This window comes from Calonectris borealis, chromosome 7, assembly GCF_964195595.1.
Source record: "Calonectris borealis chromosome 7, bCalBor7.hap1.2, whole genome shotgun sequence".
In the NCBI taxonomy this organism is placed as follows: Eukaryota; Metazoa; Chordata; class Aves; order Procellariiformes; family Procellariidae; genus Calonectris; species Calonectris borealis.
Window position 1 is genome coordinate 23,518,598 of NC_134318.1, and position 25,659 is coordinate 23,544,256.

A 25,659-nucleotide genomic window follows, 5' to 3' on the forward strand; every position below is an offset into this window, starting at 1 on the left:
GAAAAAAAGATGATCATATAACCAAACAAAATATTGAAAAACCAAGGAGAGAGTACTCATGTCAGGTGCCAAGAGCCAGAGGCAATGGTAATGAATAACTCAAAATCCCACAAAGAGGCACTGAAGATTTAGATGAAAAACAGCGCCAAAACAGTTACAGAACAAGAAAACGTTACAACACTCCAGACACCCAATAATGAGATAAAGCGCTGCCATGCCAGGCATGCAAGGGGAAGCCTGGAGCTGCCAAGGCCGTAAAAGATGTCTAGGAGCAGCAGAAAAACTGATGCCAGAGTGCGACTCTCGGGTGCCAAAGCACTGGTGGAGAGCGTGAAGGCAAAGACCTGAAAAATGCAAATTTTTTATGAAAGCCCCAGCAGGAAGGGAGGCCTGGCTAAGGGGCGTAATTCAGGAAAGGAACTGCTCCAGGGGAAGGGGTGCGGAGGAGCCTGAGCGATGCCGGTGCCCAGCAGGGATGCACGGGCCCGCGGGCACCCGGGGCCCCGCAGCCCCCGCAGGGACCAGGTCGGGGCCGGCGCCCTCGGGCGAGGCAAGGCTGCGGTGAAGGGCAGCGCCGGCACGGGGCCGAGGGCAGCGGCAGCGCAGAGCCCGGGGCCTGGGGCGGGGCGAGCGGAGGGGGCGGGCAGCCGCAGCCGCGGCGGGCGGGCGGAGCCGGTGCGTGTGCGCGGCCCGGCCCCGGCTCATTACTCAGCGGCCGAGGCAGCAGGCGGCGGCGGCGGGAGGCGGTGAGCGCGGCGGCGGGGGGCCGCGGCCCCGCTGGAGCGGTGGTCGGCGGTGCGGGGAGCGGGGCCGAGCCGAGCCGAGCCGAGCCGGGGCGGGGTACGGTGCGGCGCGGCGCGGTACGCGGGCGAGCGAGCGGCTGCGCCGCGGGGGCCGGGCCCGGCCGCTTTGTTTACGTTTCGGCGGGGCAGCGGGCGGGGAGGGAGCCGGGGGCGGCCCGTGCCCTTGCCCGGAGGCGGGCGGCGGTGCGGGGCCCTCCGGCCCGGTGACCTTCCATGTCTGCTCGGGGCTGGGGGGGCTGGAGGTGTCTTGGTGGATAATGGCGGGGGCCTCTTTGTTGGTGTGGCAGGAGGCTCGGCGCGGGGCTCCTCCTCCTGGGAGCGGGGGCACCCAGGCAGGCCGGGCTGGCGTCTCCTTCTAGCTCGGGCCTCCGCTCGGCCTTCGAGGAAGGAAGGGTCTGCTGTCGAGGAGGTGGGAATGCAGCCCTGCGAGTGAGTGAGCCACCTCTGTGGTCAACTTCCATGACCTTGCTCTTAAAATTGCCTCTTAAAGCAAAAAATACTCCTCTGGGATAATGTAACTGCTCCAGATATAGGGGCTCGAGGGGTCCGGCAGTGTCTTTGATTCTTTTGCCTTTTCATTTTATGTTGCTTGCAAAAGGAGTGAGCGGTCTCTTTGCAGAATTTCTTTTGCTCTTTGGTTTTTCTGTGTCGTTAACAGCATCCAGTTTTACTCCCAAAGCCTGTTTCCTTATACCTTTCTGTCTGGAGCGGTTCCATCAGTGAAGTTTCACCTGAGCACCACTAATAACCTACAAATACAAATCCCACATGATTATTTATTCCTCCTTCCCCCCCCCCGCTACAATAGTGGTTTTGAGCAGATAGCATGTTTTTGAATTTCGTTGTACAGAACAGGTTTGCTGAAGCCTTTCAGACAATTGAAAAATCCTACACGCTTTGGCCTATCTGATAATATAAACACGAAGGGTGTTATGCCTGTTCGGGGAAGGAAAGTATTACTTGCCCTAGGGCATGTGCATGTGGAATTGAGCAAACTTACGCGCTGCAGCTGGGTTTTACTTACAGGTGTGGAGACTTAACTAGTGGTGGTCTCACAGGTCACATGAGGCCTGGTCTCACTTCTTAGAGGTGCCAACAAATGCACTTCTAGGGCAGACTAGTATATGACGTACATCTTTATGTATTTGCAACTATATCAGTATATTAGATAGCTTGGAAATGGTTTAAACTGTAACATGAAGAGAAACTGGGCCAAACCTAGTTAAGGATACTGTCAAAGTGAGTTCACTGACTTACTTGAGCATTCCTTGTATGTAATGAAGGGAAACTCTTAATTCTTCTAATAGTAATTAAGAAAAATATGTTGAATTGCAAATAGTCCCCTGCTTTGATCTCAGTCTGTGGGGGCAGCCATCTTGTCTTTTTTCCCCACTTGATTCAAAGATGTGTAACATAGACTAGTTTGATAGTAGGATGCAGGTACAGAGTTCTGTAGAACATGAGATGCTAGCGCAGGGACCAGACAAATTGCAGGCTGCCTGTCAGATCTTGACAATTTTCAGGGCCAGCTGGGCAAAAGTATGATAGGAGAAGGGAGAGAGAAACATCTGCTGAATAAGACTAATCCAGAGTTGCAGAAGGTATATGAAGTTGTTTTGTCATCACTCTGAAAAAGGAATTTTAATAGTGTCTTCCAGTGCAGAAGTTTCCAAGCTTTTTGGACCATTGGCTCATGTAAGCATTCAAAGTAATCTTGTGGGCTACCATATACTTCATGGAGACTTCTAGATCTGGATCTAGAAACATTAGTAAGATGATCTAATACAGTTCTGAGTCCTATAGTTTTGGACTTCTAGGTAGAAGTAGAATTGCCTTTTGTGTGTGGTTTTTGTGTTTTAACTTTTAACTCTGCTCTTTAGGGACCAAGGCCTTTGCTGGCTTTATAGGTGTGCAGGTGTAACCTCCTTTGCAAAGGCTTTAGGTAAACTTGTTATATTGATGAATTGTTATGCAAATATTAGGGAATAAACAAGTGTTTGGAGACTTTAACAACTGAATTTATTTTCTGCCTGCTGCTTATCTGAAATGAATTGATGTGTTTATTTCATGTTTTGTTTATTTTTTTTAAACCATGAGCTAATGGGATAGTATCTGAGATTATAATGCTACCTTTGATTTCTTTTTCATCCTTCTTCAACTGCCTAAATTGTTTGAATGCTCATTGTTTAAAAGATGCATGGAAAATGCATGCTCAGCTCCTCATTTCTGAGGATTGATCCAGTATTCAAATACAAATGTCCTTCTTGATAGTCTGCTGAAAAGTATGGTGTGCTATTTTTTAAACTTCATTTCCTACCCACCCCCTTGGAAAAAAAGTGCTCTGTGTATATATAGTTTTACTATATATTTTTAATATATGTTCATTGCCCTATCACTTTGGAAATTAGACTACTCTGGTTTTGATCCTAGGTTTTCTAATGAAGGCTAAATATATTTTATTGCTGTAAATGTTTCCTTTAGAAAAAAAAAAATAACCCTTAGTACTTAATTCAAAACCTGCAGAAACAGGCTTCTGTTTATGTTACAGGAAGATCTCTTGGCTTTTGAAAGCTCTTTAAAAATCCAGTTGGGACTACTTATGTTGTTTGCCTGCTGTGAAATTCACCACAGTTTGGACATGGATTCTGAAAAACAATTTTTACTTCGATTTAAGAATCTGAACATCTAGTTTTCAAATCTTTCAAGAATTCTGTTGTTTAAATGGAGATGGAAATTCACCTTTAAATTTGATAAGGCCCTTTCTGGCTATCATCACGAAAAGATGAGCTATATGTAAAGAGGCATTCATTGCTCCATTACAAGGTATATCTATATGAATAGACAGCAATAGTCACTTTTATTTGCATACATTCTTTTTAACAGTGACTGTAATGTCAGTGAAAGATACTTGGTTGATAAGTCCTTGAGTTTTCAGAGCAATTAAGTTTATAGTTGTATAATGTCACACCGTAGTTTCATGTTCAGTGGCTACCTTGCTTAAGCAGTTTCTCTTACCTGCTGTTCCTTCTTGCCAGCAAAATAAATCAAGGAGCTAACTGATCCAGCAGGAAAGAAATCTTCCTCTTGGACTATTTTTCAGCCTGATTAATTCCCTTATGTGTCTGAACAGAGAGCTATGCCGTTGCAAGGTTGGAAGACAAGGAGGCTTCTTAGATGGGGATTGCTATCAGTCATGCATATGCACAAAGGTGTTCACAGATCAGGTAGTGATTGCTGGAAGACTGAAGTGATGGAAGTGGGCAAACCTCTTCTATGTTGAGAAGTGCTTGTTTAAAGATGTGTTTGCAGACTTGGTCTGCTGCTGCTGTTGCTGAAAAGCATTCTGAACAAGATGTTTATTTTAGTTTCTTGAATGCACTGTAGAGCCCGAAATGAATTGGGGGTGAGTACCCATTCGATATGTTGATCTAGAAGTTATGAGTCAGTAACTTCATGTGGATGGACATCCTCCTCCACACCTAGCTGTATTAATCATTTCAAAGCGTATGTGTAGTATCAATAGGAGCCCTTAAATAAAACAATCTGGAAATTTTTGGACTGAGGCAGGGTGGTGAGGCAGAAGATACATCCTTGCAGTGCTGATAACTGTTTGTGTTTTCTGCTTTCTTTAAATACTGTGTTTTTGAGGAAGAAATATTAACTATTTTAGGACTGTATTTTACATGTGGGAATGCAAATGCTCATTTATCTTTTGTGGCACTTCAAAAATATGTAGCATTTATCTTTTAGGTTATTCTGCTTGGTAGGGGCAGCTTTTAATTCAGTGTTCAAAACTTCCATCACTATAGCTTTTCCCAGCTTATTATATCTCAGTAATACATGAAGTCTTCAGGAAAAAAAGCTTGAAATACCCTACTCTCTTTCTGTTCTAGCTCTTATTCAAAATATGGGACTGCAGGTATAGGTCACTGAGTAGTTTCCCAAGTTGTTTGTATTTACCAAATACTTAGTGGAATTTTATTAGTACTATTCATCTGTACAAGTTTGTCCTGTGGCAAAACTGTAGCCTTCTTAGTAAATGGTGATATTTTTAAGAAATGCCGTGTCTTAGAAGAATTTGAAGATGATGCTGAGAAATTCATGATGACTTGGTGATGGGTGGAATATGTTGCCAATACATTGACTTGAAATGTATGGGAAGTAAATGGTAGTAAGTGCAGCTATGCATGATATAACCTTTAATTAAGGGGAATTAATTCTTGAATTTGAAGAATTAAGTCACACAAAACAAAATCAAAACCAACTAGAATTGCTAGATACTTTTAAAATGTAACTTAAGATTTTTTTGATGTAAACACTTTGATGTGGGAGCTCAAGGAACACACCAAGCACATGGTAGCGAGGCTCCTTTTGTGAGCTGGAAGAGTCTTCCATTCTTTGTCGCTTAAGTAACATTCCAGCTTATCATGCAGCCAGCAGTGAATAGCAGTTTGCTTCTGCTGTAAGTTTTACAAAGCCTTTGGGTGAGAACTCCTCCAAGAGACTGGAGCTGACTGCATCAAACTGTGAGAAAGAGATCCATTACTGATGTTGAATCAGATCAGCGTGGAGAACTGCCCGACCGGCTGTTTATATAGTACTGTTACCTTGACTGTTATTTATTTTGTAAAATATTTTTGTAAGGTGTTCTAAGGCCTGCATCTTTCTTTGATTTATGTGTGAAGAGATAATTATCTTGGTGCACCAAGCTTACAATTAATAGCAACACATTTCTTCTTAACTTTAGATGCTTTTTTTTTCTCTTAAGTGATTAAAAATTAATCCTTGGTTCTTTTTCTGTCTAAATTGATTGCCTGTAAGCCTGATACTAAAATAAACCTCATAGTTGTTGCCCATGTTGTCACTTTTATTGTTGGATAAATGCTGCTTGATATGTAAACAGACGGGATGCTTATTAATCATTCTTAGTTGGATGTTGTAGACTAATGCTAAAATGGTGACTGGCAGAAAATATACTTTCACTTAATGGTCATTTGTGTTGCAAACAAAAAGGGCAAACATTAATTCTACAGTGCTGTTGGAAAGCCTATTCACTGTAATTATTGATTTTGAGTACTGCAAAAAAAAAAAAACCACCAAAAAACAACTCTGACAACCTCCCATTACTTAATTATATTGACATTATACCAAGCTTTTTTTTTTTTAAACTATATATCTTAAAAGCATGCAGGAAAATGTCTTAACCCAATATTTACTCTTTTGATTACAAACTGTGGCTAAAATGTGTGTTCCCATCATTGTAGTCTGTGTCCATTCATACATTTACCTTGTACCTTAGTCTGCTGAACAAAACCTGAAATGTCTCCAGTCTGGTGTTTTGATTGTTGTGAAATAAGAATGAACATTAGGTGTCATATTTCTCACTGTGATCTCAAAGTCATGGAAGTGCCCAGCTCTGGTAGTGTACATGTCCGTATGCCCATAGGTGCATAAAATGAAAATGATTCTTCTGCTGTTGATTGCTGGGAGCTGCTCACTGGGCAGCAACTCTTGCAGAAGAGGACGTGGGGCTCCTGATGAATGAGAAGCTGACCAGGAGTGAGCAGTGTGGCTCTGTAGCCCTCAAGGCTAATTACTTACTGGGCTGCATTAGAAAGAGCCTGGCCAGCAGGTACAGGGAAGGAACTGTTCCCATCTGTGGGGCAGCTGTGAAGCTCCAGCTGCAGTGCTGCCCAGTAGATCACACATATACACACCCTGTGTGAGAGAGACAAACTGGAGGGTGTCCAGCACTGGATTGCTTATGTGGTTGGGGGCTGGAGAACCTGAGAGTGGAGGGGGGACTGGGTTTGCAACCTGAGGAAGCGAAGGCTAAAGGAGAATGTAATTGCTGTATTTAACCATCTTTAGGCAAGGGGTTAGAGAGATGATAGAGCCACTTTCCCCTCAGAAGTGCACAGTGGAAAGATGAGTCAATGGTCACAAGACATAAGAATGGAAATTTCAGTAGGACATGAAGGGGAATGTCTTGATGCACGGGAGAGGGTGAGTGCTGCACCAAGAGCCCGGAGGGGCCATGGAGTCTCTGTCCATGGAGACTTTTGACTAGACGAGGTCCAGAGCAGCCTGATATGAATACAAATTTGAAGTTCTACCTGTTTTGAGCAGGTAGATGATCTCCAGAGATTGCTTTCAAGCCATATTATGATTCTACTATTTATAGATTTTAAAATCTTATTTTCAAAGTAGCTTGAGGAAGTTGGCAAAACAAAGGCATGGTGATGTAGATAAACAAGGCAGCTCAGAACTGTGTTAGAAGTTGTAGAGGGAAAAGTAATGAGATGTGATAAGCATCTTCATTCAAGTCTGCTGGTGGCAATACTGGCATTTTTCTGCCCTGCATTGAACTTTCCATCTGACTAGGCCAGAAGTGCCTGCGGGCTAGCATAAAGGACAAAAAAAAAGGTTACGGTATCTATCATGCCTGCGATCACTGTGATGAACATAAAAAACCCATCTCCAAAGGAACAGCCTGCAGTAAGCAGCCTGGTAGCCAGCTGAAGTTTGTCCAGGTCTTGCTTTCTGCAGCGGAGGAGCGTGTTGGCAGCTGCTGCTGCAAGGCTTTGATCTTCTGTTGGGTGTGTGGTTACTCCAGGAAGTGGCTTCATGGAGCAAACCAGCTCTGACTTCCAATTGATCACAATAGCAGTTCATGACTGCAGAGACGTGGTAGGACTAGTAGCTGGGAGAAAGAAAAAGAGCCGTGGCAGATCCATAAATCTTTCTGTGCAGTTGCCCTTAATGCTTGTGCTGCCTTGAGAAGACAGCATCCTGCAGCTCATTTGTTTCTCTTAATTCTTACATATTCGTCCGTTTAGTAAAGTTAACCAGAAATCTTAGGGAAAGGGAGGTGAACAGAATAGAAAGTTAGAACCCAGAGTGACTGTTTTGTACCTTAGCAAAGCAGCTGTCCTGGGGTTTGAAGCTGTAGATAGTTAAATATGTGAATACAGCTGCTCGTGTGTGACTCTACGAGAGTTGTGTGGGAAATCTGGTGTTGGGGGTGGCACATCTTGCAAGCCCTAGATGTGTTCTTTAATAGCTTTAACGCCTTAGATTACGTTGGAGCAAGGTTAACAGTAGTTCTGATGCTTACTTGCAGGATCTCGGGTATAAAAGTACAAACATAGTTTCGAGCACATAATCCTAATTTTAAGTTTTATTATGGATAAAAGTGAATGCCATGGTTGACATGCCAATCAGTGTAAACCTTGATAAATTCTTGACTGTTCATTGTGTGAATGTTTCGGATGGTGAGAAACATCCTGGTCACCTTCAGAGTAGGAAGGGTGGTAACATGATATCCTAAACGCTTTATTAAAAAGGTGTGGGCAAGGTTCACTTGTTTCATTTAGTGCCTACAGTGAATACTTGGGAGACACACAGTAACAGGAAGGTCCTTGTGCATGGCAGTGGTTCATTTAATGAGCAGTGAAGCCTTCCAACAGCGAGTGACTTTCATGCGCCTGGTTGCTGCAATGCAAAACTCCTTGTTGAACAATAGCTAGGGTTTCTTTTGCTCTTTTTTAAATTGAAGCATTACAAGATTCTTGTGCCACTTATATGTCAAGATGGGGAAAAAAAGACAGTTCAGTTTCTAATAAGATTATGTTGGACATAAAAGGGTTTCATTAATATTAGCAAGGGGAAATCAGAAAATCTTGATGTGACTAGAGCTACTTTATTCTCCTCCTTTTTTAGTTTACTTGAAATTCTTTCTTCTTAGTTTTCTTCAGAAAATTTCTCATCACAACTCTTCATGTGCATAGCCACTAGCACTAGCGTACGGTGCACAGCAATGCTTCTGAAGGGGTTTTTTGTTCTTGTTTAAAGAATGGGAATTCTCAGACTCTTCCTAGTTTGGAAACTTCTGTCTTAGGAATTTTTTTGCTGGGACAGAGCATCAGGCACGGCTGAAGTCTAAGAGAAATGGGACAACAGAACAGACTCTCTTGCTGTTACTAATGAATCCTGTAGATTGGTGTAGTTTCCTACAAACTACCTAGAAAATAAAGCCTTTATTTTGAAATGTACTGCCTTCCTTCCCACCCCACTCCCAATAAATTATTGTGCAAAGTACTGTACTGCATTACAGGAGGTATCTGTGAAGGACTTGTCACTGCTGAGGTTGTAATGTTTTGGAGTTTTTTGTTCCATTCTAAAGCTCTTATTACTGAGGTATTTTATGCCAAATACTTTAGACAGGATTTCATAGCACATTAATCTGCTTGTACTTAACAGATAGATGCATGAATTAGTGAAATTAACACATTCATAATTGGATTCTAAGTTTTTGTAACTGGGATTTAAAGTTAAAATGTTTTAAGATTTATTTATTTTTTGTGGAAATATTGATGTGATTCTTAAATGTAGTTTTTAAAACATTCTGAAAACTTTTCTTCTTAGCTGTTATGCAACTCCCTGTTTCCTCTAATGTTCTGTAGCTGTTGTCCTCTTCATCAGTGATATTTAGTGAGTATTTTAGGTCACTTCATATCTTTTGTTTGCTTGTGTTCTTTAAAAGAAAGAGAATCTTTTGATCTGTTTCTTCTGCTGAAACATTTAGCTTCCATATGCACCATCCAATCCTGGAATGGGATTTTGCTTCTAACCTTGTGCAGATCTCATTGAAGCACTCTGAGTCATATTTACTGATTTACTTTGCTGATGGTTTGCCTATTTATTCTATATTACCACTTTGCCAGCGGTCGTTGGATGGGCAGAGGACTAGCATATGCAGGCAAACTTTTGTGGTATGATTAGAATTAACAGTCCCTTAGGTAATTAGCTGAAACAGTATAGTGCCAAGATTAATAATTTATTCTCTTCTTGTGAATTTCAAGTTAGATTACGGTCAAGCTTTTTCAAGTACCTGAATAAGTTGAATGGGCCATGACATATGATTCTGCACAAAAGGGAGGTATATAAAGCAATATGGAATAGCATTCCCTTGAATGCAGTAGTCCCAGTCATTTGGCAGGATTATGGTTTAAGTGAGATTTTTAACCTGTTTACTGGGTCCAGCAGCATGCATTCACATTGCACTTCTGACGCAATTGAATTGGATACTTAAAATGGGACAGCTTTTTGAAGTCTTGCTTCACTGAATTTTCATTGATGCCAGATTTTAAGAGCATTGTTAAAAAAAAAATTGGAGTGACAAATAATGCCCTGCCATAAACCTGAATATTTTAAGCCTTTAAAAATATGTTTACCTTGATTTTCTCCGCATCTACTGTCCTTTTGTATAATCTTTTATTTGAAAAAGGATTAAGGAATTGGAAGATCCTTGCCTTATCCTATTATTTCTGAAAAAGAGAGTTTTGCTAAGAATAGTCTTTTAATCTGCTGTCATAACAGCTTCTTTGCCAAACTGCAGAATTACACAAGTTTTCTTTTGATGGAGCCATTCTGGTTTATGATTTCTGTGGCAAAACTGACCTGCAAGAGACAGTTGGCAAAGTGTTACTTCATATATTGTGATAATAGGATTCATCATGGAACCATCTGTAGCGGAGCTTCTTGTGACATTACACTGAAGAAGCTGTAGAGATACTCTCCTATGAAATGTAGCACAGCAGAGTGTTTGCAGAGTGATAATTTTTTTTGTAGATGTAGCACTATTCATTCTGATAATGCTTGTTCTAGAAAAATGCTACCTATTAATTTTTTTTGTGATTAATTAAAGTCACAGTTCAGGAGTCCATTAAAAAAAAATTTGAGAGGAAAGGTAGGGTGAGAGTCTTCGGGTTAGAAATGCCAGGTTACAGGCTGTTTAATATTGTGTGCTGCAGCCTGTCTGCCTCTTCATTTACATCCTACTGGCATGTGAATCTAAAACCTATTTTAAAGAGGAAGGAAGATATGTATCTTAAAGAATCTCTGCTGATGTCTAATCACTTCTTAAAAAAAGAATGTTCAAGAATAGAGAAACTCTGTAGTATATTCCATTACAAATACGTTATTTCACTGTGCAATCTTCTGTGTTGATCTCTGTGTCATATATCACAAAATGCAAAACCCTGGAAAACTTATAGTACAGAATACACTATAGTAGCAGAGTGTCATTGAAATAAACTAAATCAGCAGTGATTTATAACTTGGTGAGGATATGTATGTTTAATAAGTGCTATTGGCCAAAGATGAGGACTTTACAGAGAGGGTGCACTGGTATTCCAGAGCAGCTGTGTTGACTCTCTGGTTGTGTTACAGGAACTGACTTGACCATGAGAAGTGCTGGGAGGTTGTATGTGCTGCTGTCTTACTTGTTGCTGATTTGACTATCGCCAAAATCAGCTGGTAAGCCTCAGATAAAGTTTGGGAAATCTTACACTTCATAATTCTTAGTACAGTTTTCAGGGTGTTTTAAACGCTTATGTTGGTGGCTCTCTCTAGAGATGGCTTTGTGTTCAGAATATGTGCCTTTTAAAAAAATATATTCCAGAAACCAGGAAATCTGGATAGCATCAAGTGTTTAATATTCACAGACGATGAAGAAGCATCAGGTTTCATCTCCCCTGCCACAAACCGGCAGACTTCCCTGCTTCCTTAGAGGAGAGGGAGGTGGCTGAAGGAATGGTAGATAAGCAAGCACAGATTTTCACATCTTTTCATGGAGCTGATAGCATGCATTCACTTATGCTTCTTTTTTTCCTTGCCTTCAGGCTACTGGAAGTCTGATTTTTAGACCATGCTGTATATTTTGCCTTACCTTCTTGTTCTTCTGTTTTCTGAATCTTAATTTTGTTTTACTTCTGTTTCCCATGTTACAAGTGAGAGCTGCTGGTGTCCATAATGTGTGTTTTATCTAATTGCCAGGCAGGGCCTAAACAAACAGCCTGTGGATAATTTTCTTCTGTGACCAGCTGCTTTAGTGATTGTCGTAAAGGGGAGATAAAACTGAGTAGCTCTAAAAGTGCCAGAGGCGAGGTCAGTTACCTGACTGTTCCAGGTAATATGAGTGTGTAGAGGATAAATAGAAACATGCAGTCTCCATGTGGTTTTTTTCCTGTGCTTTGTGGTGATCTCTTTTATTGCCTCTGTGCCGTTAACAAACAATACCTTAACTCTTCATGACTGACGACGCTACTATATGCTAGTATTTTTTGTACTGGAAGGGCTGTAACTTATAGACTGGCATTATGTGACGGTATTTTAGAGTATAGAGAAACTGAGGTGCAAGAGTAGGAAGGTGAATTAAGTGAAATCCTCTCAATAACAGCTTTATTGATAAAAAGCAGAAAAATGTCTGTTTTGAAAAGAGAATCACTGCAAAACTTATGTCAGTTGTGAATAACTTAGGTCTGGTGTGCATTTGTAACTTGGTTCTTCATTTTCCTGCTTGTGCAAGGTATGTGGTGTGTTTCTCTGACTGTAAAGAATTCAGTTCTCAGCTGAATTTGATTCGATATTAAACAAACCAAATGTTTTAGAAGCAGCAGAAATTATATTGATTGTCTTATTTTGGATGTTTTGTAAGACATGTTTCACAGTATGAGAATTCTCTTTTGAACTGCGCAGTTTAATATTGATTTTTATATAGAGGATACTCGAAAGTTGTGAATGCAGGTTCAGCATTTGAAATTGGTTCTGCTGATCCCCGTTCAGGAGTAGCATTTTCTTAAACCACTTTAGAAAACATTGCTGTTTGATACTCGCTTTGCATAAATGCATGCTTTGAGCTTCTGAGGAAAATGTGATGTGAAGTGGACATGTTGGCCTCGCCTGCGCTCTACGGGGAGCAGTGTGTGAAATCGCTGTTGGAGCTTTGGAGGTTCTGTCCGTGCCAGCTGGCCAAGCAGCTAGGAAATAGTTCAGCTGGAGCAGTGTTTAACAACAGGAATTGGTTGTGCGGCTTTCTGCATGTTTGGACATGATCTTACACTACCTATTTCTAGACAAATGCCAGTATCTCAATATTCTGCTAGTTACGGTCTTCATTTTATTGCTGCCGTCATAGGTCTTTCCCTACTGTTAAACAACCTCTGAATTGTTAGTTACTTCTGACATTATACCAGACCATTTGAAGTTACTTGAAACATGAAAGCGGAAAAGCTTACGTTCCAGTTGCCTGATACAGAAGTCGCTGAGCGCTGCTCACTTTCTTCAACTTCAGGTTTCCCCGGTTTCAGGTTCAGCTGTTAACATGTTGGCATTGATGACTGCAACCTGTGACTGATTGCTATTTCTGGCTACCTGGTATTTGAACATAATTTGATGCAGGGAATTCAAGCACTAGTGCATAAAGCATAAGGTTGAAAATGAGCTGTTTGAGCTCATCCCTGGTTTTATTATTAACCTTTATTGTGGCTTGTGAAACATTTGGGGTGAGGTTCCCAAAATGACATGCTGCTTTGTGGAAACACCTACTTTTGGCTGAGACACTATGGTATTGATCAGATAAGTCTAGAGCAGTGCTAGAGAACATGCCAGATTCAAGCTCCTGCCTGTATGACTAACCCTGCAAATATAATCCCTTGGGGGTCCTAGCTTCAGTGACGCTGCGGAACGTGTCCTCAGCCTCAGTGAAATCTCCTTGTTCGAGAGAGGACAAGGAACAGCACAAAAAGGGAAAACTCGAGGGGTTGCCTTTGCCAGCAGCTGCTACTGAAGAGCTCTGCTTGGGAAATAAGTATGTTCCTCTTCCCTGGAGGAATCCTTGACTGGCTGCCAGCGGTAACTCTCCTCTCCCTTCCCTCCCTCCAAAGGAAACAAGGAAGCCCGCGGGTGCTGGCGGTGCCCATAGGTCAGGCTGCGTACCTGCGCTCTGCCCTGCTGCTGCAGCTGCTGTCACGGCCCCTCCGTGGGGGTCACTCACTAACCGAAGTGACTACAAGAAGGAGCGGGTCAGTTTAATTAAGATGAAAAATGAAACATGCATTTGCTATCCTTATTTGTATTTTTTTTTTCTTTTAATAACTTCTAGTCTGTCCCTAAGCTGGAAGCTGACTTTTTGGAAGCATTCTGCCCCTTCCGTAACACACTGGAGTTATTTTTATTCAATGGATAACACAATGTCTGGCTTGGGCATTACAGTTCATAAAATGCGTAAATATTAGGCTGGGAAAGATTTAAATTGCAGGAAGCTCACTAAAAGTAATTAAAAAAAAAAAAGTTTCTGGTTGTGTTTCTAAGAAGTAGTTTTCTCCTTTCCTGCCCCTCAAATACTACTATAATAGCATTAAAGATAAAAGTTCACCCATTTTTGCAAGAGGAAAAAATAGAGGGCTGTGCCTGGGTGTCTGCTGAAGAACTACTCTGAATTATTGAGAAGTTGACAAGCATTTATCAGCAGCTCTGGAGATAGCGCTGGTGTCCCCCTAGAAGATTAGTTCATCCTCGGTGCGCTTGGATTCTGGTCTCCTGCCTCTTCCTCACTGTGCGTTTTACAGATGGGGGAAGAAAACCCCAAATCTTCCTCTGCTAATTCAGGCTCCTCTTTGTTGTTCTTTTTGTCTTCATATTGTCCTTAGTTAATCTTAAATATGTATTTCTGCTTTGATTCGGGATCTGGAAAAACTCTTGCTTTGTTTCTGATTTTTCAAACTGCAGTTTTTCTTCCATCATCCACAGTTGTAACTGGCAGTTAGAACTGCCAGTTCTACCTTTCTTCAGGGTAGTCCAGACTGCCTTGACATTTTTAAAGAGCTACAGGGGAGACACAGTTTCTTGCCTAAGTGTGAAGCACAAGGTCTGGAGTTTGTGAGGATTCAAGGAACTGCCTTTGCTGTAGGAAAGCCTCTGCTGGAAGCTGGAAATGGGGGAGGTTGGCCCCAAAGCTGGACTTGCCGGATTATAGGGTGCAAGTATTTTTGAGGCAGAAAAGGAAATAAGGAATGGATAGTGCACACTGTTATGTCTGTGGAGAGAAGTATGGGACTAGAGAGCAGAAGCAACCCAAAGACTGGAAAGAAGGCAGCATGGTTTAGAGCATCTGAGAGTACCTCATCTGCAAAAGGTTCTGTGTGAACACTGAAGTGACCGTGTGTACTTAAGCACGTTCAGTCTTAAAAATGCGTGGTTTTCTCCGTTTGAGTTCCTACCTTCAGTCACTACTAATCTGCATGAAGACTCTAAGCACTTCGTGATTCTTCCTTTATACTAATTTTATACTTACATTTGGAGATGATGGTTGTAAAAAAGCTCCCTGTATGTGAGGTAATAGGATTACTTGTCTGTTCCAAACACAACTGGGATTTGGGGAAAGATACCAGTTGTGGAGATTAAAATCAGATCATCAGACTTGTTTTGCGAGTGCCTCTTTCAAGAAGTGATAGCAGGTCCTTGGAGCGCTCTTTTGACAACATGAAGTATTGAGTTTAGCAGAATTTTAGATCTTACTAAGGGAATTTTTATTGACAACTGATAAAGAAATAAATATAGGCTTTTTACTTGCCAGGTTAAGAACTTAGAACAAGAAGCTGAATTTTAGATATCTTACGAGTAGCTTACAAAACCAGTTTTACGTAAATATTCTTTGCCAAGCAATGTAATTTGTTGATCTTCCTTGTCAAAGGGAAGACATGCTTCCTCCTTTGCTTAGAGCCTCTTGTGCTCCCAACCGTCCTGTATACAGATTGTTTTGTATTTAATAGTAAAGCCAACGTTCATTTTAATTTTACGAATATCTTTATTTTACCTTTTTATAGATGGGAGAGGGGTCATTGTGCAGGTTTCAATTGGAGTTCAGTATGGAGTGCGGGTGCTGTTGTGCGAGCCTGTGCTGTTTAAGTAGTAGACAGCTCTTTGATACTGACTGGGCCTCCAAGTGATTTTTGGAATGCAGAATTAAGTTCAGTTCATTGTGATTGCATTCAATTAGGTGATCTTTTTATGGAAACTGTAATAAGGTGAATATTGACCAAGAAAAGGCTGCTGGAGTGGAGAAGGGGGTGGTTTATTTCCCTGCATGTCCTCCCCTTCTTAGTAGATTCCTCAGAGTACAGTTACTGTCTTAATATTCAGATGAGATGACAGAAATAAATGAAATACATGATGACTAGAAAAAGTCATCATGTGATCCGGCTGGAGCATGAGGTTGGAGCCACTGTGTGAACCTGTAAACTGCAACATTAAATCACTGGAAAGATTGCGTTAGTATTAATGGATTTCATACATTGTTAATTTAGGACTCTGCGTAGTTGTTTCCTGTAAAATGTATTGAGAACGGAGTTAGTTTAACAGAGAGGGCTGTAAGTCTTCCCAAGAGATTTATCAATCTGGCAATGATGTTTGCTGGACCACTGAGGTAATTTGTTGGTACAAACAGCCTGTATTACATTCTCTTAAGTTTCATTTTGCTATTGCATACTCAAACGTTTTTTGCTTTAAAGCCATATTTATTTTTCTATATCAAACCTGTCATCGTTTCTGAAATGATCATTGTTAGTGGAGAAAGCCATCTAATCATTGTTGAATATTCAACAGGCTCTTGGAAATCAAGAAATCGGCTTTGAATTTTCTGTAAAAAATGCGTATTGAAAAAGAAAACATAACAATCCTAAAGTTTAAAAAAAGTCAAATACCTCTTAAATCTCTTGCCTTCAGGCAAATTGAAGTGACTTACCCTTCTCTGTTTGAACTTGAAAGCAGTAGGCAAGTCATAACACAGAAATCTAAATGTGCTCTTGTTGCATTTATGGAGGTTTCCCCTGCCGCAGTGCTTCTCTTCTGAATGAACACTGAGATCTGGTGTCCACCTTTGCTTTACTGAATCTGTAACTACTGAAGTTTGACTTTCTGGTGGCCAAAAGATACGTTAAAATGTACTGTTATTTTAAGAATGTACCTGTGCTGCACTTTAGACCTGTGGTATATAAGAATCACTCCAGTATATTTGTGGTTTTGTTTAATAGTTGCCTGTAGAAAATAGCTCCTGAGATCAAGCTGTAGACTTGAAATTTCGTGCTATGCCACTCCTCCCGTGAGTGGCGTAAGCCAAACGGAGGACTCCTATAATGCAGACGTACATTAGATGATGTGCGAGGCGCTTCCATATCAATTACGCACAAGCTAGAGACCTCATTAAACACATGTGATCATTAGGAGTAGTTTAGGCAATCGTTTGGAAGTTGTTCAACTTAAAACCATCTGATTTGTGAAGGTGTAATTTGAAAGCTATGCAAAATGTTAAGAAAATTAATCCTATAGTCAACAATAAGAATATTTCATTTCAGAATAAGCTTCAGGTTTTTCAGACATCTTTAGTGTTTATAATGGTCTAGTAATAACTTGCTGCAGTGTTCACCCATCTAACATTAACTCCTTTTTCCAAATTCCTTATCTGCATTAGTGTTCGACAGAGCTGGAAGTATTGTGAAATATAACTTTCAGTTTCAAGGGCAGTATGGAAAAAAACCCATTATTAAAACCATGATTACTTTTGTGAATAATTGAACGCGTAATGAAGTTACCGTTAAGAAACAGAATGCTTTTGTTCTTTCATTTCCTAAATTTGAGCCTTTGAAGCATTTGTTTTATTAAGTATCTGAAAACTGGGCTCTACTTGCAATATCCATTTAGCAGATGTCCAGAAGCCTTTAAATGTGACAGCTGAAAATTAGACAAGCATTCACAAACACACAATGCATACAAATCAGCTATGTGTGAACTGTATTTTCACAAAGAAATTAAATAAAATTCATAAATGCAAGAGCTTTATGTACACTGTGCATTTGTTTTGCTTTCAGTAGCAATGTAGCGTATACTTGAAATACTGTTGGCTTTCTCTAGGTCAACCACAGGTTCCTACAAAATATTCATTTCGACAGTGATAGATCCCCTTCTAAATGAGTTATTGAATCATCAGTGATATGTAGCTTATGTCATTATAATGTTCATTATATTACTAATTAATGTGTTCATGTATGCAATTGTTTTATTTTAACATTGTCTTTTTCCATTTCTGCACCTCTTTAACTGTCATGATCTTAATCTTTTGTCACCCTGAGCAGCTACTGTAGTAATCTCCTTCCTTAATGGTAAAGCAGTTTTGCCCAGGAGCCCACTGTCGTCCGCATGTGTAGGTAGATTGCTGTCTTAGCTGGTGTTTGTGTTGTACCTAAGACATGTCTTGCCCCAAAGACTGTTTGCGGGCTTAGCATCCTAATTTTCTTCTAAGACTAAGCCCATTTATGCGTGCTCTTAGGAAAGTATTGCTTTAGAAACCATGAACGTGAAAACCCAGTCTGATTCCACGCAAAACTTGTAACTAATGATGGTTGTTCCCTCCTATGATTTTTCTTATTTCTTATATTTTTTACATTTCAAGGTATTAGGGTATGAAAATACCTTCTCAGCTGTACTTCTTCACTGCAGTAGGAACTAACTGAATACATATAATTCTGTACATAAAAGGATACTTAGGATAAGGTATTGTGCGCTATAGCATGGGATGAATCCTGGATTTTCATTTTTATGTTGTCTAGTAAAGGTATAAAACAGCAATTAACGAGCAGTCTTAGAGACTTAGCTGTACAGAGTATATGTTTCTCCACCCTTTAAGTTGGCAGTATTCTAGCCAATTTTATTTCCATGTCCTGAGCGGGAAAATTATCTCTCGGGTTCCATATCTTTGTCTGAAAAGAAGAGACATCTCTCAAATGTATGCTTTTTGTCAGTTTGCAATGCAACCTATGAGGCTTCCCTGTTAATTGTTACTCTCTCTAGTGAGGGAAAAGTGCAGGAGAGGTCATAAAATACTTTGTACTCTTATGTAAACTGAGACATCCTTTCTTCCACAAAACCTGTTCCATTTCTGTTCCTCTGTATGCCTGGAATGCATGCATTCAGGTCACTGCGTGAGAGAAGTAACATCATGCATAATTATGTGTTGTTTTTAAAGTGATCTCTTATTTAAAAAGCACAGACTTGGTGTGTAGTTGATGTGAAGGCTAGCAGGTGTGATAGCCAAGAAAATATTATTTGTTAGTGCTGTGCTGAAGGTAAATACTCAGATGTCTCGTTGAAAGCACACTGTTTTCCAATTAAATTCTAATTGTGGATACATAAGAATGCTGTGGTTAACTCAGGCGTACAACACTTAGGACCTGTGTGAGCTGGGCAAGTTCTTGTAATTGCCTGCTGTTTCAGCTAAACTTCTCGGAGTCCTGGTGGAGATGAGCCTGGGTTGATCTTAAAAGCAAAATGTGAGATTGCCCAAATGCAGCCATAATGACATAGTGGGTACAGGTCTGATAACCGTGTCTGACCACAAGCTCTGCATAGCCATAAGCCTCGACTGGGCCACACTGGTGCCGGCGCTAGTTCGAACACATCAAGTTCATTTACAGTTTGGCAGTGTGCTGTTTAGAGTTGAAGCTCTGTTACTTTGGAGGCCCCTTTATAGCACTGTCCAGTGGTATAGATCATAGGCGTAAAAAGCATTAAATAAAATGGGGTCTGGAATGAACATCAAGTCATCTCTCTGCCTTCTAAAGAAATCAGTTTACACACTGTGCAAAGGCAAGTTTACCAAATATATCGTTATTGTTTATACAATTTTGCATTGCAAGTTTTTTGTTTTATCTATGTCTAAGTCCATTTGGCCATTTCTAAGGTTTTTTAATGCACCTGCAGTAGGACTTTTTAAGTGAAAGCTCTGTGAGCAAAGGATTAGCTCCTCTCTTTCCCACCCCACCTTTCTAGCCTCAAATCCTCTGTTCCTCCAATGTATTTAGGCTGTACTGGAAAAATATTTTAACGTATACTATCTATACATTGTCCTGTATCTTGATTAATAAATTGAGTGCTTTCTGTATTAGAGACAAAGTTTGATATTAGTATTAAAATACAGCAGTATTAAAATACAGCATGTTATCTTCCAGATATCTTGAAGTCAGCAAGTATATATAGAACAGTCTTGTTGAGTAATGCTAAGGTACATGCCTTTCTTTAAACAGAAGTAAATGGCAGATGTTTGCATATTTGTATATAAGCATTGCTATACATGGTTTCTTTTATTCTAAAATTTTACGGTTGTTTTAAATATGCTTATTTTAAAGCCGGGTGAAGAAATTTGGTCAATCTTTGTTGTCGGTATTATTCACTTGTGGAGGAGGAGGAGAATGGGATGTCAATGAAACATTTTTATAAATGTCCGTACCTCTGAGGTTAGCCATAATATTTACTTTCATAGATATGCTACTTGTCTTTTCAAAGAGCTACAAGTTCAATGCGCCCATGTTCATGCTTTTACAACTTAAACTTTATCAGGCTGTATAAAAGAAGTGATGAGTGGAAATTGTTGACCATCTTAAGTCTCCTGCAGGACTATTGAATTCTAGTTGCTTTTAGTGGAATCAGACTAAGATTTGTGCACAGCCTTGCGGGTCCCCTAGGGGACTTTCACTGTATGGGTATACTGTTATTTCCATTTCCATCATTTTTGTTGTGCTTCATCAGGTAAATACTACTTATGGCAATCTGAAGAATTAGTAAGTTAATATGCCAAACCACACCGTATTATCTTAGGATTCAGTTTTGGAGTATCCCTATCTTGAGTAATTGCGGGCTGCCACTAAAAGGCTGCCATGTATTGAAATTTGCTTAGGCAAGGAATTTTCAAGGAAAAGCACAATAGTTGATGTGTGAGAGGAAATTGAAGTGTTCTGCGGGATTCTTCCCCTGCTGACAGTTGACAGTGTTCTGGCAAGTTGACAGTTAATGGGACAAATGTATTATTAGCTTCCTCATTAATAATAGAAATCTGGAATCTACATCCTGCCTTTCTTCCCATATGTGCTTCTGCAAAATTGCTAGAAAATGGAACAAAATGTCAAATTTCAGGCAGGCGAGTTTATCTGGTATAGCTTAATTGTGTTTTAATGAAAGACATTGCAGGCATACATTGTGTAAGAATCTTGAAAGTCTGACAGTTTCTGAATTTAGACTTAGTTTAATAATTTAAAGATTAAGACTTTTGGTGTTGTGGATCTTTGAAGCTAGACTTCAAATAAGACTAGTCACCAGTAAATTAGCAGATAGAAAAAAATGAAGTCTTTGGCTTTCTTCTGGGAGCTATATTTACAGAGCTGGGCAATACCGGGCACTTCTGAGGATGCTTTCGTGAGAGGTGAAGAGACAGGGAGCACAATGGGTTCTGAGCTGAGCGGGAGCAAAGCATTGAGTGGAAGTAAACTTGCTTACAAAATGAGAGGCTTCCACTTTCCATGGTTGATGGACAAAACTGTGTAGAAGTTATAAGAGACTTTGAGGCGAGGGGCGCAGAGGAGATGAATGTCAGGGATGGTTCAGGCTGAGGAAGCTGTAATGGCTGGAAGAAATGCCGGAGGGTTGGAGGTGAGGGGAAAGCATATGTATGTTCTGAGGCCTCTGTCGTCTGTGCTGATCTGAGTGCGTTATGTCCAAGCGGCTTATTTACGTCCCACGATAGCTCACCATACAAAATGTGCAAGAAATGGCTTTACTGAGAATTGACTCCATTTCTTCTCAAGCTGAGTAAGTCAGTTTTATGCTAGAAGAGCATGCATTTAAAATGAAGAGATAGACTATACCTCTTGCTAACATAGTAGAGGCTGATAATTTTTGATGAACAGCACATGGGGCTGCAGAAAAAGGAATGATAATTTAGATGCAAGTGGAGATACTCCTCCTTCCTCACTCCAGGATACTCTCCCTCCTTCCTCATTTATTTGCTCTTTTCTCTTGCTGTAACTGTTTAATTGATATTGTTTTTCTATCCTATCTATTGGTCTGGGGTGCTTTGAATTCTTTCTCTGCTTCAGCCGTTATTATAAGCCTTATACACTTCAACCTCATGTGAAGCTTATGGCAACAAACTTCATGGATAATGGAAAGGAACCAACTACTATGATTCTGGTTGCATGTGCTCGAGCATACGTTTAGCTACATGAAGATTTTTCAGGCTTGTTTCTAAGTCAATTGGGCAACAGACTAATGTATGTGTTCAGCTAACCTGTTCGGTATCTTCATCCTTCTTATTTTTTGAACTGTGCTGACTGTCAATACTCTGAGTAATGGTAAACAAGAATATTCTAATCCAAAGTAGACTTTTTTTTTTGGTGCACATTGGGATACAAGACACCACATATATTAGTCTTTAAAAGATATAACATTAAATTTGGAGTGGTGCTTCAGAGCTGCTGTATGCAAATGTATACTGAAGTACAAAAACTTCCCAGTTGTATCTGAGTATTTGTTTTTCTTCTGTGTTTTAACTGCTTTTACTTGTGCATTACAGGCTGACTTGAAGTTTCTCAGGAGTTCTTTAAACTTTTTTTTTCAGAAAGCAGTGCCTTCCCTGAAATAGTACTTTACTGAAAATGCAGTAGTAGTTTGGTTTTGCTGTATGTAAGAGCAGGGCTGTTTATTTTTACTCGCTTCCTCCTGTAAATAGTTCCTGCAAAAGCAATCTTTGCACTGCAAATCCATCTCCCCAGTCTTGCTCTTTACTCGTTTCCTAGGTCTTGGAAATATTGCCAAATAGTGGTCTGAGAAACTTTCAATCTTCACAGTCTTGCGAGGCTAGTGATGCATCGTCAAGGTAGCAGTGGGGTGTTTGAGGCATGGTCCACGTAGATCAGATCTCTTACAGAATACCCACAGCTATTATGAGAACATTTGTTATAAGGAAGAGTTATTTAACAAGTTTCATGACTAAGGGGGAAGCATTCACTGAAACTTTCTTGTAATTTCTTTTGTAAAGAGTTAAATAGATACACCGGCAACTAGAAGACTGAGGTTTTTCAACTGTCAGTAGAAAGAAATAGTGCATTGTAGGCTGTTCAATATTATTCAGATGCAATGTATAGCATGATTTTTAACAGCATTTTAAAGAGTCCAGTAGCAGAGAAAGCCTTTTAAACTATAATCTGATAGTGCTTTTATAGAATGTTACATTTTTTTCCATTTTATTTCTTTATTCTTTACTAATTGGGTTTTTTGTTTGGTTTCAGGCTTTTTAAAAATTTTAAGTTCTAAGTGTCATGACTGACATCAGTTGGTGAATTTTTCAACAGGGTAGAGGCACATTTAATTGTATCTGACTGTCACTGAATCATGTCCCTCAAACACTTAGCTCTTTCTTTTTTAAGTAACCAATTATAATTAAACCATTGACAGCAGGAGTTTGTAATTTGTGTGGAATTAAGATAGGAATGTAATAATTCTTGGGACTAGAAAGTTTAGCAGATTTATTTATTTATTTTGATTTTCTAATTGTAACTCTTACACTGTATCACAAGTCAAGACATTTTATCTCCAATATTTCGCTTTAGGAATCTATGTTGGAATAGTTGCTCTCTTAAAAAAATTTTAATAGCTACTTAAATAGATTTAAAATATTTGAATTTTTGAGTGTAAATATTTTTTGATTGTTGAAGTAGATGTCACTATTTAGGCAGTCCAATGAAAAGAAACTTTGATCCAGCTGATTTCAAGCTTGGGGAGCAAAACCGTCTCGTACTTACTCTGAGGCTTGAAAAAGCCTAGTTAGACATATCTTCTTTAGATAAGCCTGGTTTTCTCCATGGGTATGGAAAGGCAGGTGAGGACACAGCTCTTTGAGAGGGGTGAGCTTTCTGTTCCTCATGCACAGCAGAGAGTGGAAGTGGCAAAACCAAAGATTGTTGAAGAAGGGAGACTCAGCCGAGAATGAGTGAGGCGGTGGGCTGGTGCCAGGCTGCCTCCTGCACGTTGTAGTCCTGACCGAAGCTGTCTATCGGCCAAACACTTTGGCACCAATGCTCACGTACAGGCAAAACTATCCTTTGTGCTTTCTCTCTCTGTGGCCAGTGGGTGGATTCCCCATCTTCCCTGGCGGCTTTGCTTTGGGAGACCCCTGCAGAGTGCGGGGGAGGGGGACGGACCCTGAGGGCGTGGTGCTTCCTGGTGACCTCCTCTGTGTACGATACAGTCGCTGGCTGAAGCGAAAGAGAGAATTTACATACCAAACCTTGTCACAAACTTGATTTTGTTAGGATCAGCATAGCTACTGTAGTAGTCGAGAATGTGGACTTTTCAATTGCGAAGCTTAGACTTAGTGTACAAATGATTTTTCATTTATCTTTGGAGCAGAGAGGGTTAGACTAATTGGTTATAGGCAGCAGCTAGGTGACTGCAAAGCTAGTATATTCAGAAAGGAGTGAAAGCTTTATTACAGAAAGATTACACACAGAATTCTTTTTTTTACCTTAGTAAAAATAAGCAAGGATTTCTTTTATATGCTGCTATATGCTAAAATACTATTATTAATTATAAAATGGTTAGTAAATACAAGTTTTCCATTAAATATTGCCAAGCACATTTTACAGTATTAAACAAGTAGGAAAAGACGAAGCTTTAAGGCAATAAAATTTGCTTGGTAATAATACCATGTATGGTATACATGTAAAATCTCTTAATATAAAAGATCCTTTTCTTAAACTATACTTAGTTTGTTCCACCCTTTGACCCTTAAGTTTACTACATTGAAAGAAAATTCAATTACACGCTTGGCTTTGGCTATTCAAAATATTGACCTTTAAATGGGAAGGTGTCAACATTCATCTGAAAACCTTGGGTGGAGAGGAGCAGTCCTTCCTGCATTTATTTCCACAGAATTATCCAAAATGAAGTGTTAAACTTTCATTATCTTGATGCTGATACCAAACAGCAGAGCTCTATCTACTAAGCTGTTATGGCTAATCCTACATTGTTCAGTGTCGCTACATCTTAATACAGTTTTAGTGGATAAACGCAATAGTTTTTTTCTCAGCTGGTGATGAATCGATGTAAGATTGTGTGAATGATTGTCTTCATTCTTTGTTTTCTCATTTTCAAAAATTTGTTTGGCTGATTTCATACCTTCCTCAACAAATTTTATCTCTCCTAATTCAGCGTTTTTTTGTCATTTTGTTTTTGTTGGGCATCTTTATTCCAAAACCTTGTGTGAGTACATCTGTGAAGAAAGCGTTGAGAAAGAGGCAGAGTCCAAAGATGCAGTGATAAAAGGGATAGGGAGGAAAGAGCTGGGGATGGTGCTGTGTGTTGCTAAGAAATTAGGCTTTTTAGCTCCCTCCAGTAAGCCTGCCGTAGAGCTACTGTTCACAGTCTGGATCCCCAGCTTGTATGCAGTTTTTCTTGTGCTAGGCAACAGTTCTTCTCCAATTATGCCTCCCGTATCAACTGGAGAAGGAAGCCTTTAACAATACTGCTAGTACAGTACTGATACAAGCGCCTTTGGTATTTAGTTAAGTCTTTCTGACAGAGCCTCGTTTCTTTCACAGTATTTTGGAAAAGGGGCTTGTTTAATAGATATTTCTTTTGAGATAAATGCCAATTAAGGTAGTGCATTTTTATAATAGACCAAATAGTTTAAAATGTGTCCTTCTTAGAACTTCAGAGTGCTTTTCATTGCACCTGTGTAGCTGAAATGAATGCTGGCTAGCTAGTTGAAAATGGAATTTGGTAAATTTACACATTCTTAAAAAAATTCTACTTGTACAACATTTGTGATTATTTGTGGAGGCCACATGTACACTGTCCACATTTTCAAAGCTTGTTTAAAATTTAACAAATGTATAGTGTCATGGCATATGGAAGCTAGGAATCTGTTTGGGGCTGTTGAACAATAATGTAGGAAAATGTTCCTTAAGTTAGTAACAAAGGAAGACAGCATGCTTAGCTCTTGAAGAAATTTCTTCTTCTAGTCAAACAGGAATTTGCACTACTGGACATCTATTACAGCTACACCCAAAACCCCTGTAAAGAGAAAATTAAAAGTGCACAGTTACCATTAAAGAAGCAGGAAATGAAACAGTAAAAGCCACCGTGCAGTTTTATTTTTTTCTTCTGTGGACATGTGCATTGAGATGTT

At 39.9% G+C, this 25,659-nt stretch overlaps 1 protein-coding gene across 11 annotated transcripts in view; it reads left to right on the top strand.

Annotated features, from left to right (window-relative positions):
* The first annotated feature begins 666 nt into the window (after positions 1-666).
* The window catches only part of MAPK8 (mitogen-activated protein kinase 8), a 56,612-nt gene continuing 31,619 nt past the window's right edge, over positions 667-25,659 (top strand). For 10 of the 11 annotated variants that reach the window (XR_012674296.1, XR_012674297.1, XM_075154603.1 and 7 more), the window contains exon 1: positions 667-746. The gene's annotated coding sequence lies outside the window, so the exon portion shown is untranslated. Of the gene's footprint in view, positions 747-11,036; positions 11,124-25,659 lie in introns of all 11 variants that reach the window. The other variant, XM_075154602.1, reaches the window with a different exon arrangement.